The sequence below is a fragment of the Macaca nemestrina genome, chromosome 11, assembly GCF_043159975.1.
Source record: "Macaca nemestrina isolate mMacNem1 chromosome 11, mMacNem.hap1, whole genome shotgun sequence".
NCBI classification, from domain to species: domain Eukaryota; kingdom Metazoa; phylum Chordata; class Mammalia; order Primates; family Cercopithecidae; genus Macaca; species Macaca nemestrina.
In genome coordinates, this window is record NC_092135.1 from 124249927 (window position 1) to 124267557 (window position 17631).

Consider the following 17631-nt stretch of genomic DNA (forward strand, 5'->3'; position numbering starts at 1 on the left):
TTAAGAACTCCAATTACAGTTTTCCAGAAACAGTTTATAAGACGTTCAATTTTGCTAAAAGAGAAGAATATTTACTCAAACTGTATGACCTTTCCTCCATTTTCCTTTTCCACTTCTTCACTTTTCTTTCGTCCTACAAAATCTCTCTCTCTCTCTTCTCTCTCTCTCTCCCTGCCACCTCTCTCTCCTCTCTCTCCTTTTGGTCTTCTGTGAATTAGTTTCAAATACTAAACCACCTACAATTTACTATACTTAACAAGAGTTTTGTAGTAAGGAAACAGAGATGGAAAAAAAAGAATCACACAAAGCTTTTCATTTCTCCTCTCCCTCCTTCGTGTGATCATACTGGATATGATCAGTCCTAATCCATATCATATTATCTTCTCCCTATGCCTTGCCCTAGAGACCACAGCTACCTGGAAGACTTTGCTCTGAAATATAAAAACTTATGACTTTGGCATCTAGACATTGCTAAGTATGTGTGCACTAACTCTCCATGAGGAGTGTCTCATCTCAGTGTTTCAAGCTATGCTCCTGTATTTCTGTATTATTTAGAGTGACACTAGCTGCTGTAACTAAACACCCAACCCCCAATATTTCACTGGCTTAACTCATGAAAAGTTAATTTCTTGCCCAGAATAGATGTTCTGTTCACAATAGTTCAGAGCAAATGCTCCTGTCCTCTATGAGTGAGTCAGGACTGTTCTTTCTAGTCATTCAGGACCCAGCATGGTGTAGAAACAAAAAGAGAAGGCAGAGCTGGCCCATCCGTGGCTTAACCCCTAGGCCTGCAAATACCACAATCACTCCCACACATGTTCTTGTAAGTGAAAACCAGTCACATGGCACCTCAAAGTGAATAGATGGGCCGGACACAGTGGTTCACTCCTGTAATCCCAGCACTTTGGGAGGCTGAGGCAGGAGGATGGCTTGACGCCAGGAATTTGAGACCAGCCTGGGCAATTTAGCAAGATCCCATCTCTACAAAACAATTTTTGAAAATTAGCTGGGCATGGTGGCGCATGCCTGGAGTCCCAGCTCTTCAGGAGGCTAGGCTAAAGGATCACTTGAGCATAGGAGTTTGAGGCTGCAGTGAGCTATAACCATGCCACTGCAATCCAGCCTGAGCAACAGAGTGAGATCCCATCTTTAAAAATAATAATGATGAAGAGGTGGAGGTGGAGCTGGAAATCCTAGTCTCTGTCCTGGCAGCTGCTTCCAGCAACAATTCTACACTGTAGAAGGTCACCATGGATTTGTGGTGAACTGCCAGCCATCTTTGCTTAGCACTTTTTTGATAAGCAAGGTGTTTCTCATCCTCCTCTGCTTACGAATCACTGTTATGCCCTACCCAGGTGTCTATTTTTTGTTTGTTGCTGTGAAAAATAATTTCCCAAAATGTCATGACTTAAAACAATAAACGCTTTGTATCTCATGTTTTCTATGAGTCAAGAGTATTGATGTGGCTCAACTGGATACCTGTGGCTCACGGTCTTTCACAGATATCAACAGACGCTGCAGGGAGGATCCACTTACAAGCTCACTTTCCTGGCCATTTGCAGGCCTCACTTCCTCACTGGCAGTTGGTTGGTGGTAGATACAGGCGCCTGGCCACTTAGGCCTTTGCATTGGGAAACTCACAACTTGGCAGCTGGCTTCCTCTCTAATGAGCCATCGAGAGACTGAGAAAGGAAACTCAAGGTAGAATTCACCATATTTTGTAGCCTAATCTTATTAGCTTCATCTTGTGAAATTAAATAATTCAAACTTAAAGCTGTTGTAACTTTAAATTATTTTAAGCCTGGAGAGGAATGTGGCTATGTGGCCTAAGTCACAAAGCATGCAGCTGCAAGTTCTGCTTTTCTGATTATAGATCGTATCTCTTCCTCATTCTTGCCCTGTAAACGATTAGGAAAGGCTGAACGGCACCAGAGATAAGACCCATCAAAACCATTACCCCTCCCTACAGAAAGGTAAGGCAATTTTCCTCCAAATGTACTATAGCAAGTTGTAAACAATCAAATCACTATAACACATGTACTCACCTTTTTTGAAAAATGCTGCAACCTTGTTAACCTTCCCTGTCTTCGCCTATATAAATGAAATCTTACTCTCCCCACCTTGGAATGCTGACCCATTCTTTTGGAGTCTGTGTTTCCCAGGTGGCTACTCTTAAGCTCTGCACTCAAATAAACTTTATTCTCAGTCATATTTCCCAAATCCCATCATTTAAGGTTGACGATGTCATCAATATTGCTGCGTTGTTTTCATTTGGAGCGAGTCACAGGTCCAATTCATGCTCAAAGGAAGATCAGTACACAAGGATATCAGTAGCAGGGAGCAGTGATGAGGGGCCATGTTCCAGGTTGCCCACTGACCACAGGTATGGGCAGAGAAGGCTCTCCATCTGTAGTCTCTAGCATTTAAAAATACATAAACATCTCTCAACTTGTTTTGGTAACAGGAATAGAAGAAGGTGTCTAGACATCTAATTCTATTCCAAAATAGAGCTGAGAAAAGAGCCTGCCTGGTAGAAAGTAGTGGGTGGTCAGAGCGGCTAGTTCAGGCACCTGCACAGATCAGAGGCTCTTCTGGAACATGCAGGTGAGGCTGGGTTTTCTTATTGCTCTCCTGTATGTCACAGTGTCACATATTTATTTTCTTTAATTAAATCTATGTATTTTTTCTTCATATTACTTTTTCTTTTTCTTTACCTTAACTTTAACAATGAAAATTTCAAGATCCAGTAAAGGGTCTAAGACAGGAGAAAATGGTAAAATATTCATATTCAACATATAGGCCCATTGAAAACTGTGTTCTTCTAACTTAATAATTGACATACGCAAATTTTATTTTTCTAGGGCCTTTTTTTTTTTAATACTTTAAGTTCTAGGGTACATGTGCACAACATGCAGGTTTGTTACATATGTATACATGTGTCATGTTGGTGTGCCACACCCATTAACTCGTAATTTACATTAGGTATATCTCCTAATGCTATCCTTCCCTACTACCCCCTCTCCACAATAGGACCCGGTGTGTGATGCTCCACTTCCTGTGTCCAAGTGATCTCATTGTTCAATTCCCACCTATGAGCGAGAACATGCAGTATTTGGTTTTCTGTTCTTGTGATAGTTTGCTGCATCCATGTCCCTACAAAGGACACGAACTCATCCTTTTTTATGGATGCATAGTATTCCATGGTGTATATGTGCCACATTTTCTTAGTCCAGTCTGTCACTGATGGACATTTTGGTTGATTCCAAGTCTTTGCTATTGTGGATAGTGCTGCAATAAACATACATGTGCATGTGTCTTTATAGCAGTATGACTTATAATCCTTTGGGTATATCCCCAGTAATTGGATGGCTGAGTCAAATGGTATTTCTAGTTCTAGATCCTTGAGCAATTGCCACACTGTTTTCCACAATGGTTGAACTAGTTTACAGTCCCACCAACAGTGTAAAAGTGTTCCTATTTCTCCACATCCTCTCCAGCACCTGTTGTTTCCTGATTTTTTAATGATTGCCATTCTAAGTGATGTGAGATGGTATCTCATTGTGGTTTTGATTTGCATTTCTCTGATGGCCAGTGATGCTGAGCATTTTTTCATGTGTCTGTTGGCTGTATGGATGTCTTCTTTTGGGAAGTGTCTGTTCATATTCTTTGCCCACTTTTTGATGGGGTTGTATGTTTTTTTCTTGTAAATTTGATTGAGTTCTTTATATGTTCTGGATATTAGCCCTTTGTCAGCTGAGTAGATGGCAAAAATTTTCTCCCATTCTGTAGGTTGCCTGTTCACTCCGACGGTAATTTCTTTTGCTGTGCAGAAGCTCTTTAGTTTAATTAGATCCCATTTGTCAATTTTGGCTTTTGTTGCTGTTGCTTTTGGTATTTTAGACATGAAGTCCTTGCCCATACCTATGTCCTGAATGGTATTCCCTAGGTTTTCCTCTAGGGTTTTTATGGTTTTAGGTCTAACATTTAAGTCTCTAATCCATCTTGAATTAATTTTCGTATAAGGAGTAAGGAAAGGATTCAGTTTCAGCTTTCTGCTTATGGCTAGCCAGTTTTCCCAGCACCATTTATTAAATAGGGAATCCTTTCCCAATTTCTTGTTTTTGTCAGGTTTGTCAAAGATCAGATGGTTGTAGATGTGTGGTATGATTTCTGAGGGCTCTGTTCTGTTCCATTGATCTATAGCTCTGTTTTGGTAGCAGTATCATGCTGTTTTGGTTACTGCAGCCTTGTAGTATAATTTGAAGTCAGGTAACATGATGCCTCCAGCTTTGTTCTTTTGGCTTAGGATTGTCTTGGCCATGCGGGATCTTTTTTGGTTCCATATGAACTTTAAAGCAGTTTTTTCCAGTTCTGTGAAGAAAGTCATTGGTAGCTTAATGGGGATAGCATTGAATATATAAATTACCTTGGGCAGTACGGTCATTTTCACAATATTGATACTTCCTATCCATGAGCATGGTATGTTCTTCCATTTGTTTGTGTCCTCTTTTATTTCACTGAGCATTGTTTTGTAGTTCTCCTTGAAGACGTCCTTTACATTCCTTGTAAGTTGGATTCCTAGGTATTTTATTCTCTTTGAAGCTATTGTGAATGGGAGTTCATTCATGATTTGGCTCTGTGTTTGTCTGTTAGTGGTGTATAAGAATGCTTGTGATTTTTGCACATTGATTTTGTATCCTGAGACTTTGCTGAAGTTGCTTATCAGCTTAAGGAGATTTTGGGCTGAGACAATGGGGTTTTCTAAATACACAATCATGTCATCTGCAAACAGGGACAATTTGACTTCTTCTTTTCCTAACTGAATACCCTTGATTTCTTTCTCTTGCCTGATTGCCCTAGCCAGAACTTCCAACACTACGTTGAATAGGAGTGGTGAGAGAGGGCATCCCTGTCTTGTGCCAGTTTTCAAAGGGAATGCTTCCAGTTTTTGCCCATTCGGTATGATATTGGCTGTGGGTTTGTCATAAATAGCTCTTATTATTTTGAGATACGTTCCATCAATACCGAATTTACTGAGAGTTTTTAGCATAAAGGGCTGTTGAATTTTGTCAAAGGCCTTTTCTGCATCTGTTGAGATAATCATGTGGTTTTTGTCTTTGGTTCTGTTTATATGCTGGATTACGTTTATTGATTTGTGTATGTTGAACCAGCCTTGCATCCCAGGAATTAAGCCCACTTGATCATGGTGGATAAGCTTTTTGATGTGCTGCTGGATTCGGTATGCCAGTATTTTACTGAGGATTTTTGCATCGATGTTCATCAGGGATATTGGTCTAAAATTCTCTTTTTTTTTGTTGTATCTCTTTCAGGCTTTGGTATCAGGATGATGTTGGCCTTGTAAAATGAGTTATGGAGGATTCCCTCTTTTTCTATTGATTGGAATAGTTCCAGAAGGAATGGTACTAACTCCTCCTTGTACCTCTGGTAGAGTTCAGCTGTGAATCCGTCTGGTCCTGGACTTTTTTTGGTTGGTGGGCTATTAATTATTGCCTCAATTTCAGAGCCTGCTCTTGGTCTATTCAGGGATTCAACTTCTTCCTGGTTTAGTCTTGGGAGAGTGTAAGTGTCCAGGAAATTATCCATTTCTTCTAGGTTTTCTAGTTTATTTGCGTAGAGGTGTTTATAGTATTCTTTGATGGTAGTTTGTATTTTTGTGGGGTCAGTGGCGATATCCCTTTATCATTTTTTATTGCGTCGATTTGATTCTTCTGTCTTTTCTTCTTTATTAGTCTTGCTAGCAGTCTATCAATTTTGTTGATCTTTTCAAAAAACCAGCTCCTGGATTCACTGATTTTTTGGAGGGTTTTTTGTGTCTCTATCTCCTTCAGTTCTGCTCTGGTCTTAGTCATTTCTTGCCTTCTGCTAGCTTTTGAATGTGTTTGCTCTTGCTTCTCTCGTTCTTTTGTGATGTTAGGGTGTCAATTTTAGATCTTTTCTGCTTTCTCTTTTGGGCATTTAGTGCTATAAATTTCCCTCTACACACTGCTTTAAATGTGTCCCAGAGTTTCTGGTATGTTGTATCTTTGTTCTCATTGGTTTCAAAGAACATCTTTATTTCTGCCTTCATTTCGTTATGTACCCAGTAGTCATTCAGGAGCAGGTTGTTCAGTTTCCATGTAGTTGAGAGGTTTCGATTGAGTTTCTTAGTCCTGAGTTCTAGTTTGATTGCACTGTGTTCTGAGAGACAGTTTGTTATAACTTCTGTTCTTGTACATTTGCTGAGCAGTGCTTTACTTCCAATTATGTGGTCAATTTTGGAATAAGTGCGATGTGGTGCTGAGAAGAACGTATATTCTGTTGATTTGGGGTGTAGAATTCTGTAGATGTCTATTAGGTCCGCTTGGTGCAGAGCTGAGTTCAATTCCTGGATATCCTTGTTAACTTTCTATCTCGTTGATCAGTCTAACGTTGACAGTGGGGTGTTAAAGTTTCCCATTATTATTGTATGGGAGTCTAAGTCTCTTTGTAAGTCTCTAAGGACTTGCTCTATGAATCTGGGTGCTCCTGTATTTAGTGCATATATATTTAGGATAGTTAGCTCTTCCTGATGAATTGATCCCTTTACCATTATGTAATGGCCTTCTTTGTCTCTTTTGATCATTGATGGTTTAAAGTCTGTTTTACCAGAGACTAGGATTGCAACCCCTGCTTTTTTTTGTTTTCCATTTGCTTGGTAGATCTTCCTCCATCCCTTTATTTAGAGCCTATGTGTGTCTCTGCAGCATGTGAGATGGGTCTCCTGAATACAGCAAACTGATGGGTCTTGACTCTTTATCCACTTTGCCAGTCTGTGTCTTTTAATTAGACCATTTAGTCCATTTACATTTAAGGTTAATATTGTTATGTGTGAACTTGATCCTGTCATTATGATATTAGCTGGTTATTTTGCTTGCTAGTTGATGGAGTTTCTTCCTAGCATCGATGGACTTTACATTTTGACATGTTTTTGCAATGGCTTGTACCTGTTGTTACTTTCCATGTTTAGTGCTTCCTTCAGGATTTCTTGTAGGGCAGGCCTGGTGGTGACAAAAATCTCTAAGCATTTGTTTGTCTGTAAAGGATTTTATTTCTCCTTCACTTATGAAACTTAGTTTGGCTGGATATGAAATTCTGTGTTGAAAATTCTTTTCTTTAAGAGTGTTGAAAATTGGCCCCCACTCTCTTCTGGCTTGGAGAGTTTCTGCTGAGAAATCTGCTGTTAGTCTGATGGGCTTCCCTTTGTGTGTAACCCGACCTTTCTCTCTGGCTGCCCTTAACATTTTTTCCTTCATTTCAACTTTGGTGAATCTGACATGTATGTGTCTTTGAGTTGCACTTCTCAAGGAGTATCTTTGTGGCGTTCTCTGTATTTCCTGAATTTGGATGTTGGCCTGCCTTACTAGGTTGGGGAAGTTCTCCTGGATGATATCCTGCAGAGTGTTTTCCAACTTGGTTCCATTTTCCCCGTCCCTTTCAGGCACACCAATCAGACGTAGATTTGGTCTTTTCACATAATCCCATACTTCTTGGAGGCTTTGTTCATTTCTTTTTACTCTTTTTTCTCCACACTTCTCACTTCATTTCATTCATTTGATCTTCAATCGCTGATACTCTTTCTTCCAATTGATTGAGCCAATTAGTGAGGCTTGTACATTTGTCATGTATTTCTCGTGTTATGGTTTTCATCTCTATCAGTTCTTCGGAGATCAGTTCTCGGATCTCAATTTCCATGCTGGGAGATCCACTGCTCTCTTCAAAGCTGTCAGACAGGGGCATTTACTTCTGCCGAGGTTTCTGCTGCTTTTTATTGAGCCATGCCCTGTCCCCAGAGGAGGAGTCTACAGAGGCAGGCTGGCCTCCTTGAACTGTTGTGGGCTCCACCCAATTCAAGCTTCCTGATGGCTTTGTTTACCCACTTAAGCCTCAGCAGTGGTGGGTGCCCCTCCCCCAGCCTCACTGCTGCCTTGCAGTTAGATCTCCAACTGCTGTGCTAGCAATGAGGGAGGCTCCGTGGGCAAGGGATCCTCCAGGCCAGGTGTGGGATATAATCTCCTGGTGTGCCATTTGCTAAGACCCTTGGTAAAGCACAGTATTAGGATGGGAGTTACCCGATTTTCCGGGTCTTGTGTGTCTCAGTTTCCCTTGGCTAGGAAAAGGAATTCCCTTCCCCCTAGCACTTCCCAGGTGAGGCGATGCCTCGCCCTGCTTCGGCTCTCGCTGGTCGGGCTGCATCAGCTGACCAGCACCGATTGTCCAGCACTCCCCAGTGAGATGAACCTGGTACCTCAGTTGAAAATGCAAAAATCACCCGTCTTCTGTGTCACTCACGCTGGGAGCCGGAGGCTGGAGCTGTTCCTATTCGGCCATCTTGGGCGTGCCCCCACAACTTTTTAAAATACCATAATTGCTTTACACTCTATTCGTTTCATTATTGTTTCAATTCTTAATTTTAAAATGTTTTATTCTAGTAAAAGAGACAACTACATTTACCATTTTAACTTTACTACATTTTGTTGTTGTTGTTGTTGAAGTGGAGTTCTGCTCTTGTCACCCAGGCTGGAGTGCAATGGCATAATCTCAGCTCACTGCAATCGCTGCCTCCTGGGTTCCAGTAATTCTCCTGCCTTAGCCTCCTGTGTAGATGTTATTACAGGCATGTGCCACCACACCCAGATAATTTTGTATTTTTTAGTAAAGATTTAATCAGGCCTCTGGAACCATGAACCCCTGTTGGCCAGGCTGGTCTCGAACTCCTGACCTCAGATGATCCACCCGTGCTGGCCTCCCAAAGTTCTGGGATTACAGGTATGAGCCACCACGCCCCAGTATTTTCACCATTTTTAGGCATACAATTCAGTGGCATTAGATACATATATATTTTGTGCAACCATTACTACAAACCATTGCCAGAACTTTTTCATCTTCCCCGAGTGACACTCTGTACCCCTCATTGATTTTTAGAACAGGGTTCTAATCACTTAACTGTCATTTTCCTCTTTCTCCTTAGAAATTTTTTTGACTTTGATTCTTTTTCTAATTTATATACTCTTTGACTTCCTATCTAAAAAGCAGCTCTTCATTCTTCAAAATAATCCTGAGATTATAGTTTTATTCAGTTTTATTTAAGGAGATAAGATGACTAGGAGTTTCATTCCATTATATTCAAGAAACTAAGACGGTTTAACTCCTTGGCTACTTCTAGCACCTCAAAACCACACCTGTGTTTATTTCAATGACACCTGCATGTTTAACTTACTCTAGTCCGTGGGACCTTATTAAACTTCTAAGAATAATAAATAACGACAATCTATGTGTTTAGCTGAGCCACTCTTTATTCATCTCTTTTGTGGCTAAGTCATTCTTTTCATCTTGATTCCAGTGAATAGACCTTTGCTTTATTCTTGCATGTCAGGGTTCTAGCAGACAGGCATTTTCTTCCAGAACTTTCTACCTGTTGCTCTGGTTCCCATGACCAGCTCCCTGCCTGCTCTTCACAGATTTTGCAGGAGCTACAGAGATACGTACATAAAGCTCCATGCCTTTATTTCTACTACCTGTCATCAGAGCCCTCTCTTATCCTCTCTATTACCTCATACCTGGATCTTTCTGGATCCTCTATCTTGTCAAATGGAACTTTCTTATCTCTGCATCCTGACCATTGTTTTTTGTCTATCCTGCTGAAGCCTAAACCTAGGCTCTGTTACTTTCTGTCTTTCACATTCTTCTGGGACAGCAAAACCATTTTGAGTTTGGACCAAAAGACGAATACTTTTGGTCACAGCATTCAAAATGGAATCAGTACTATTCCTTCCAGAAGGAAGAGATAAGAAGAACTCGTTTTTGATGCATGTGTCTAAATTCTAAGTCTGTATGTTCAACATAGACTTTTATTTGTCCAACTAAAATCTGTTCTGCTTTTTCCAGAGTAATAGTGTATATCTGGGTGCTCAGTTGCTCAGGTACACTATTTCTTCCCGCCTCTTGGTAGCGAGGTGTGGCCACACCACTAAATTCTCATCAATGGGATATGAACAGAAGTAAAATGTTCAGCTTCTGCCTTACTTGCTTAGAAAACACTTGCTCTGAAACCACTCCTTACTTGTCTTTCTGCTCGCTGAGAATGAGAACAAGAGAATTACCTTGGAAGCTACACTGGAGATGACAGAACTGCCTTTCTGTCCAAGGCATGGCTTCCTGAAATAGAAGCCACCTTCCTGCTCTGTGCCATGAAGAGACACAAAATAAACTTTTGTTTGGCTGAACCATCATCTTTGGGTCTTCTTGTTTCATCAACTCAGATTTCATTCTAGTGGCTACAACATAATTGATTGAAATCTTATAATTACTCATTGGTTAACAGATTCAAATATTTCTCATTTTTTCTATGGTTTGGGTAGCTTTTTGAAGGCCAATTGTATTTAAATAAGACATAATTAAAATATTGCATATGCTAGAAATCAGTCAAACTTCTGCTTTGTTATTTGCCTCTCTTTGCTACTTCTTTCTCAGTAGGCAGGGTAGGGGACAGGGGAAACCTTAGGTGACACCTGTGCTTCATGGGCTGCAGTCAATTTTATCTTCCAGATATAATAATGATTGATTATCACTCAATTTTCAAGATGTGGCAATATGCTGACATGAGAAGCAAATCACTTGTTAAAGGAATCTGATTGACCATATTGCATTCTCGTGGACAGAGAGTGCATACATAATTTTCACAGCAACTGCTTGCATTTTTTTAGGCAGCAGACATTGAATTAAACTGAAGAAGAAAGTACAGAAAGTGGCAAATGTCTAAGGCAAATGTCAAAGTAATCTGAGCCAGTTATTATTCTAAAGGCTTCATGATTTTTAGACAATGATGTTCTTAGAAAGAATATAAGGAAATTCTCTATAATGGTTCCAACTCTGTTCAAGACCACAGGCTGCCCCAGGAAGCTGATGAAAGTTTGGACCCTTTTCCTAGACAAATGTATAAGGTAACAAATTTTGAAAACAATGTGAGATGGCTCACAAACACCCACCAGCCCAGGTACATCCATGGATCACAGATTAAGAACATACTTTTATAGGGGAAACATGAAAGAATAAATAAATCAATTTCTTCCATTCAATCACAATTATATCAAACTAGCATTTATCAGGTATTTGTTTGCCAGCAAAACCTGGACCCAATGACACTGAGAGAAATAAAAGAATACGTATGTCCTTGTCTTTGAGTAGTTGAAAGTCCAATGGAGAAAATAGACCTGACAATTGATATTAACCATGAAATGTGATGGAATGGATATGTGAGCAGCATGCAGAGACAACAGAGGACTGGTTGAAATCTGTACCCATGGCAGCTAGAGAAAGGTTTTGTTTTGCACAATCAATGCTTGAGGAAGATCTGAAGAAACAAAGTGACCAGTCCTGCAGAAGCAATACTTCCAAATCGTTGTTCATACATAGTAAAAACAACAATCTTAATGAGCCACTTATTATGTGCTTGATACTATTTTAAAATATGTTTAATCCTCACAACAATTCAAGTGATAGGTTCTCATCACCCAGCTACTAAATGAGGCCAAATTTAATCAGGCCTCTGGAACCATGAACCCATCATACTGTCTTAGATCCATACGTAAAACAGTGAACTGGAAGACAGTGAGGAATATGCTATTTGTGTCAACTGATTTTACAGATACAAAAAAGAGATGTTATGGACCAGGCATTTTATTGGAGCACAGCACAGTGGCATATATACTATTTTCCAAACTTTATAGATGAGGAATATAGACTTTAAATCAGTGATTCAAAGCCACATAGTCACAGAAGGGAAGGCCCATGTATGAACACCAGCCTTCTGATGTTTAGTGTGTTGTCATTGCTACTACATCCCATTGCTTTCAAGCACCAAGGGGAGCAGATACCATCGGGAGTTCTAAACCTTTATGACTAGTATGAGAATCAAAATGGTTGTACCAAATGCAGATGCAGAATTTAGATCCACATCTATATTGTGCAGTTCAATTCTAGACATAATCATTTGCCCAATCTAAGAAGACATTTGACTTCCCATTCCTATCCTCCCCTAGCAAATATAAATGCAAATAAGAGAGGTGAGGAACAGCTACAATGTGAGATCAAGTTCAACTTAGCTAAATAATAAAAATATATTATGACTAGCAGATAAATTAAAGCAAGTTAAAAATTTGAAGCTCAGAAAATCAGGTTCCAGAATCCAGCAATAAAATGAGATATTAAAAATCTGCACAAGTCTTTTCCGCATAAACTGACAATCAGTCTTCATAAGGTCTCTATAATATATATATCTAACATTTAGGGAGTATTGTCAAGTTCTATTAAAATGATAGTATAGTTAATAAGGAATGAATGATGCAGCATAAAATATAGGACACTGTCTTTTTAATTTTAAATTTGCACTCTCAGACTTGATAAGATATTCCTTGTCATGTCACTGTGCAGTTTCAGAAATTATCATGGAAATTACATATATTTCTGTTTATCAAATCAACCACCTCATGATAAATACTTGTAGACTCCCTCTCATTTAACTCACAGTTTGGGTTTTAGACCAAACACACTATGCCCACACTGTTCAATGTACATTAACACTTGCAATAAAGAAACAAACATTAGTTGATCCAGTCATCTCCCATTGACAGACCGTCATCATTCTGGTACACAGAGAAGTATACACTTCAGAAGCTCATGGCATGTTTCCTCCTTGATTCAGGTTCCTTGTTTATTACCACATGAACACTTCTCTGGTATATTTTTAGTACAATGTGTTATCCTAGACTGATCATATGTTCACAGATTGTGAGGAGCCTGTGAAAGACTTTTTGCTGTACTTGCTATTGGGCAAAATCCCGTCTGCTACCTGGTATTCATGTAGAGTAAACTGCAATGTGGAAACAGATGGTATGACCAAGTGGGAGAGAGACTCTGTCTGCAAAACTGGGAGAGCTTCACTCTGGCTGGGGGTGGAAGAGGAATGAACAAGTCCACCCCAGTGTGAAAATAAGATGAAAATATAAAAGAATGTCAGCGTTGAAGGTTACTGCTTTTGATTTTGACAGTATCCCAGAACCGTGTGGGCACATGAACATTCCAAAGAAGATACTTCCAGGTTCTTCACATGGTGAGTGCAGCCTTAGTGTTCAAACCACTGCGGCTTAATACATGACACTTTGCATGAGATAATTTGACCAACTCAAGGTGGCCAATATATCCTTTTTTGCATTTGAGAATCAAAAGGAACAATGTGTTTCCCTACAGGTTGTCTGTCAAATTATAAATGAGACCTTACTCGTATTTTATATTTTGTGTTATCTTATTTTCATCCAGTCACTAAAATTAAGATCAAATTATTTTTCTTCTATTGAATTTGAAAACTGAAATCAGTTTTCTCTTCACAGCCCAGAGTTCTGACTATGGTTTAGCACCTTCCACATGGTGAGAGGAAGTTAGATAAATTGGAATTTGTTTCCTGTTCCCATGTGAACGACTACCTCTGTGCACGACTCTCCAGAATATTTACTTATTTTTATAGCTTTCATCCATGCTTATGTTTATAAAACAGATGTGCTAATTGAATTTCTTAAATTTTTAAATTTTTTATTTTTGTGGGGACATAGTAGGTGTACATATTTATTGAGATGTTTTGATATAGGAATGCGATGCATAATAATCACATACATTTTTATTTATTTTATTTTATTTATTTAGAGAAAGGGTCTTGCTCTGTCACCAAAGCTAGAGTACAGTGGAGCAATTATAGATCACTGAAGCCTTGAACTCCTGGCTCAAACAATCCTCCTGCTTCAGCCTCCCAAGTAGCTATTAGTGTGTGTTAATTGGATTTTTAAAACACAAAAAAAAACCTGATCAAAATTAGCCCAATTCTAAAGAAGTCAATTATGTATTTAATCACTGTATTAGTCAGGGTTCTCTATAGGGACAGAATTAATGTAATGTGTGTGTGTGTATATATATGTGTGTGTGTGTGTGTGTGTGTATATATATATATATAAATAAAATTAAGTCACATGATCACAGGGTCCCACAATAAGCCGTCTGCAGGCTGAGGAGCAAGGAGAGCCAGTCCGAGTTCCAAAACTGAAGAACTTGGAGTCAGATGTTTGAGGGCAAGAAGCATCCAGCATGGGAGAAAGATGCAGGCTCAGAGGCTAGGCCAGTCTCTCTTTTCACATTCTTCTGCCTATTTCTATTCTAGCTGTATTGGCAGCCAATTAGATTATGTCCACTCAGATTAAGAGTGGGTCTGCCTTTCCCAGCCCACTGACTCAAATGTTCATCTCCTTTGGCAACACCCTCACAGACACACCGAGGATCAGTACTTTGTATCCTTCAATCCAATCAAGTTGACATTCAATATTAACCATCACAATCATGAATCTTCAGTTCTCCCAGTTATATGCCCAGGTCACCAACCTGACTGAATCTGGGTTATCTAACCAAGGTACCATGTTAATGGCTGAAAAATAAATAAATAAAAAACAAGGTTGAGAAAAAAAAAAAGTTTGCTTTGGTTACAGGTCATTATAAGCGAATGCTTATTGCTAGAATAATTTATAACTGAATTAAGTGTTGTTTCTTACACTCTCCAGTGGCGTACAATGCTACATTATTCTTGGCATCAGGAAGCCGCTAAAGTTTCAGATTCAGCCAATGGACTGATACTCCTAGAGCAGGCCTGGCACACTGGAAACAGCTCCAGGGCCTGCTGGAGCACCTTGCCCTGGTTATCCTGGAAGCAACTAGAGTGGATGCTGATTCTACTCATGCCACCTTCATCTGTGAACCCCCAAAGATCTTGCAATGTAACTGATACACAGTCAGCACTAAATAAACATACATACTCTGACTGTATGCCACTGGTTCAAAGGGCACTAAAATTATTGCATTAAGATGAAACAAATGTATAGGTTCAGGATGTCATTGGCTTCTGCTTTTCTGTGCAGATGCATAGAATAGCAGGGAGTGTGAAGAACTGCTAACTCTGTTGTCTTATGGGATCATCCAGGTTAGTGGAACGGTCTGGTTATTTGGAAGTTATCCAAAGATGCAGTCTTGAACGCAGAAATAGCCAACATAAAGAGGCAAGATCCTACGTGTCAAATTGTGCTCTCCCTTGCTGAGCTTTCTAATGCAGGACGTTTCTCTTTCTGGTACACCTCTATTCCTTCATCTTTCTAGGCAGAGGGAGGAACATACACATCTATTCCTTCATCCATAAGTGATGACTTGCTCTGTTTTCAGAGATTTTCTGAGGACATATGTTTACAATATAGTGAATGTTAGTGTGCCCCAAAATTTGTATGTTGAAACCCTCATCACATTATGATGATATTTGGATGGGGAGCTGTTGGGAGATAACCAGGACGTGAGGCTGGAGCCCTCATCAATCGCATTAGTCCCTTTACAGGAAGAGGCCAGAGAGCTAGCTGGTTCCTTCCACCATGCGAGGCTAGGACAACTCATCAGTCTCCAATTTGGAAAAAGAGCCCTCACCAGAACCTGACCATGCCAGTACCATGACCTTGGACTTTCACACTGCAAAACTGTGAGAAACAAATTTCTATAATTTATACCCATCTGGTCTATGATAATTTGTTATAGCAACCTGAACTAAGATGGCGTTCTCACCGTACTTAAACAATTAGACTTATTTTTTTAGACGGAGTCTCATCCTGTCACCCAAGCTGGAGTACACTGGCACCATCTCAGCTCACTGAAACCTCCAACTCCCTGGTTCAAGCAATTCTCCTGCCTCAGCCTCCCAAATAGCTGGGATTACAGGCATGTGCCACCATGCCCAGATAATTTTTGTATATTTAATGGAGATGGGGGTTTCACCATGTTGGTCAGGATGGTCTCGATCTCCTGACCTCATGATCCACCCACCTCAGCCTCTCAAAGTGCTAAGTTTACAAGCATGAGCCACTGCACTCGGCCACCAATTAAGCTTTTAAAGAATGTTTATCTTTAATCATAAAAATAAATATTCATTATGAAATGCAAGAGAAACAGAAAAACATAAAGTAGATGATAAAATTCATATTGCATCTTATTGTTCAGAAGTAGCCAATATCAAATAAGTAATGGTTAAATTCCTGAAATAATTTCTTTTACAGTAACTTTTCTTTTCTGTGTATAAATTTTCTTATTTGAGAAAGTTAGGATTATATCAACCATACATTTTTAATCCTGCTTATTTCATTTTCCCAGCTCTGTAAGTTTTCTCTAAAGTCTGATATTTTAATGCCAGAATGATATTTGACATTAGTTGATGTACTATTTCTCTGATTTATCTGTTAATGCCTTTAGTTCATATTATTTCCCTATGAGTTTTAATTTATAAAAAATACATTAAATGAACATGATTCCTTCATTATTTTTTTATATACTGTATGTATTTTAACTAACAACTCAAAAGTCTTTTATTCAGCCTTATTTCAAGACTTACTATAAGGCCATCATAATAAAAACAGTGTAGCACTGGCAAGGAATCAACAAATAAATCAATGAAATAAAATAGAGAGCCTAGAAATATATTCACATTACATGATCATTTGATATTCACCAAAGGGACAAAACAATCTTACAAGAAAAGGAAAAGCTTTTAAACAAATGATCCTGGAACAACTAGCTATGCAAATTAAAAAATAAACTTTGACCCCTATCTCACACCATGTACAAACATTAATTTGAGATGGATTCGAGATCTCAACATATTAGCTAAAACTATAAGCTTTAATAAATAGTATATTTTTGTGGATTCCAAATAGACAAAAGTTTCTTTAAAAACCATAGAAAACAATATCAATAAAATAAAAATACATAAGGTGGCAGGCGCCTGTAGTCCCAGCTCTCAGGAGGCTGAGGCAGGAGAATGGCGTAAACCCGGGAGGCGGAGCTTGCAGTAAGCTGAGATCAGGCCACTGCACTCCAGCCCGGGCAACAGAGTGAGACTCCGTCTCAAAGAAAATAAATAAAATAAAATAAATAAATAAAATAAAAATAAAAATACATATAAAATATATTTTTTAAAAATTAACAACTTTGGTTCATCTAAAGACATCAAGTAAATGAACAGGCAAGCTATAGACTGAGACATACTTGAAGTTTACACACCTGACTTAGGACTGGTAACTAGCATACATTTTCAGAAACAAAAAATAATAAAGTTTATAAGGCAATCATAAAAAGAAAAAAATGGAAAAAAGATTTGAACATGCACAACAAAGGCTAATTTATAATTAACCAATAAGCACATGAAAAAGCACTGAATATTATTAGGTATTAGGAAAATTAAAATTGAAACCCCAATGAGATACCTAATATCCACTAAAGTAGCTAAAATCAAAAGAGAAATACTGTTAAATGTTGATGAAGACTTGTGGCAACCAGAACTTTCACATATTGTTAATGGCAGTGAAAATCCTGCAATTTTAGAGAAAGTTCCCTTAGCATCTTAAAAAAGTGGATCAACCTCTCATGTAAGACCTGGTGATTCCAAAGAAACATATTTCTACAAACAGGCTTGTACAAAATCATTTATTGGAGCCATATTTATAATAACCCCCAAAAAGAAACAGCCTA

The 17631-nt window shown here is 38.9% G+C and overlaps 2 long non-coding RNA genes across 2 annotated transcripts in view; one reads left to right on the forward strand and one right to left on the reverse strand.

Moving 5' to 3' along the window:
- Positions 1-17631, reverse strand: part of LOC139357012 (uncharacterized) — a 584556-nt gene that overhangs the window by 315165 nt on the left and 251760 nt on the right. The gene's annotated exons all lie outside the window — the stretch shown is intronic.
- Positions 12894-17631, forward strand: part of LOC105473990 (uncharacterized) — a 112845-nt gene continuing 108107 nt past the window's right edge. The window contains exon 1 of the long non-coding RNA XR_982616.2: positions 12894-13147. This is a non-coding gene — a long non-coding RNA (uncharacterized lncRNA). The remainder of the gene's footprint in view (positions 13148-17631) is intronic.